Below are 2,273 nucleotides of genomic sequence, written 5' to 3' on the forward strand. Positions count from 1 at the left end.
ATACATCCACTAGTGACTTGTTATGATGATTGGCTAAATATGTTCAACTGCTCTGAAACTGTGAGTGACAGCTGCCTCTCTGAACAACGTATGACTCTGAGATCTGAATGTGCTGATGCTCCTGGAAACATATCCTTCATCCTGCCTCTTCATCCTACAGGTTTCTGCTGCAGCCTCCCCTCCTCGCCTCTCTGCACTGAGGCAACAGCATGGAAGTACAAAGGGTGTGTATTGACATCACTGTTTCCCATGACACCCACCACCCCCACCAAGTGCCAAAACAAACCAACAGGTGGCTGCTATAAATGGATAGAGCTGAGATACTAGGAGGAAAACAAACCACAATCAGCAGTGACATTGTACAGGACACTCAGTGGATTAGCATAAACTAGAGACAGACTAGTAACAGCACTGTATGGTATCTGCAGCCAGCTGGATCGTCAGCTGGTTTGTTCATAAGTCAGTGCTAGAGAATCTCAACATGTGGCATCGTTGGTCTCCTTGCTGCATGTGTGTGGAGTCCTGGTATATCTGTTGAAACACACCGATCCTCCAAGAAAACAGGTTGATCATGGATTTGAAACCACTCTTTTTTTCTTTTTTTTTTAATTGTCTATAGTTATTAAAAGTGATGTGTAGAGCAGATATGTTACTGTAGGAGCAGTTCATCCATCTTTTAAATTAGGACTCTTAATTGTTTGTAGTGTTGACTCAAAGCAGAAGTTGTACTGTGTAAAGTGCAGGCAGTCAAAGGAAACATCAGGGATACACACTTCTCATCTGGTCTCCCAATACTGATTCCAGTTAAATAAACTGGGGGGGATGCTGAGTACTGTCTGATGCAGTGCTTTTATTTTTCTCTGTACACCTGGCTGTGTGGAACTGACTGATTATTCTTAATGTATGTGAGGCTGTAAACGGATTTCTTACCGTCCTGCCTCTACTTCCTGCAGGTTTGCACTGCAGTAAGAGCCTCCTTATCCCAAGGCTTCAGCAGGGATTCAACAATAAGAGGTGAGTGTCAAAGTGAAAGAAATGATTTGGTGAAAACTGAGGTCTATCCCGACAGACCTTGATCTGTAGGGTCATGTCGTTGGAAATGCCTCAGAGAGCAAATCTGTAGTTTCGCTTTACCCACATGTTCACTGCCATGAGCCCTGTGGGATATTACTGCAGAACATACGCTGACCTGTGGACACTGTTTGAGTAGTAGCAGGCAGTGCTCCACAGTAATGTACCATGACAACACTGGTGTCTGACAAATAACTCTTCATCAGACATCTGAGCCACAGGAAGCTCGACTCTGGTGCAGAATGAACAGAAGATGTATGAGTGAAGTCAGGTTTCACTTTGTGTGAACAGCAGTTGACTTTTTGCTATTAAAGTTGTGCTTTTAAAAGTTATTTTACACCATCATGTGACTGTCATGTCATTTGTTGGCACTTGACTGAAAGTTGTCATTCTCTCTTCAGGTCACGCTGATGACAGAATCATGAGTCTTATGGACTTCTAACAGTGGTGAGTGGGTTTGTCTTTCTGTGTGAATGACTGGATGTTAACAGTAACAGCACTGTATGGTATCTGCAGCCAGCTGGATCGTCAGCTGGTTTGTTCATAAGTCAGTGCTAGAGAATCTCAACATGTGGCATCGTTGGTCTCCTTGCTGCATGTGTGTGGAGTCCTGGTATATCTGTTGAAACACACCGATCCTCTAAGAAAACATGTTCATGTAGTCCTGAGCCTGCTGGCTGCTCCACAGGAGCTGACTAAAGAACAGGCTGCTTCTACAAACATCCAGATTTTAATTTCTTGCTGTGAAATTGCTCACTTCACATTTTTAGCTTTATGATGATTCTTTCTACATTAGGTTTTATATCAAAGTATACCCACTTTTGGTTGAATGTGGCTGTGATGTGTGTGGAAAATGATCACATGAATGACATGGTACACTAATGAAAGTGCATGTGCTTGTCATCAACACGTTTCTGATTTTAAATCCTGATTCTTGTTCTGCAGGTTTGTGCAGCAGAGCAGTGCCTCCTTTACCCAGCCTCCATCCAGCCTGATGTAACACAGGTGAGCATTAATGTCAAGCTTGTAACATTTTTTGTTTTATATTAATCATCACAGGTCAAGTCAGTATTTTATATAACAAGAATCCTTCTGATGAATGAAGATGTGCAGAAGTTTCTTTGTTATTTAGACCTACAATAACAGTTATAATCTAGGAAATGGAACTGATGTTTCACCTGAGTGTTTGTGAAGATCAAGGA

The 2,273-nt window shown here is 42.2% G+C and overlaps 3 non-coding genes across 3 annotated transcripts; all 3 read left to right on the plus strand.

Moving 5' to 3' along the window:
- Window positions 1-407: 407 nt before the first annotated feature.
- LOC137199114 (small nucleolar RNA SNORA8) lies at window positions 408-545 on the plus strand. The gene has a single exon (XR_010931729.1). It is a non-coding gene; the product is annotated as a small nucleolar RNA SNORA8 (small nucleolar RNA).
- Window positions 546-1,049: 504 nt separating this feature from the next.
- Window positions 1,050-1,183, plus strand: LOC137199120 (small nucleolar RNA SNORA18). Its single transcript, XR_010931736.1, has one exon. It is a non-coding gene; the product is annotated as a small nucleolar RNA SNORA18 (small nucleolar RNA).
- Window positions 1,184-1,566: 383 nt separating this feature from the next.
- Window positions 1,567-1,704, plus strand: LOC137199115 (small nucleolar RNA SNORA8). Its single transcript, XR_010931730.1, has one exon. It is a non-coding gene; the product is annotated as a small nucleolar RNA SNORA8 (small nucleolar RNA).
- Window positions 1,705-2,273: the final 569 nt, after the last annotated feature.

The sequence above is a fragment of the Thunnus thynnus genome, chromosome 15, assembly GCF_963924715.1.
Source record: "Thunnus thynnus chromosome 15, fThuThy2.1, whole genome shotgun sequence".
NCBI lineage: Eukaryota > Metazoa > Chordata > Actinopteri > Scombriformes > Scombridae > Thunnus > Thunnus thynnus.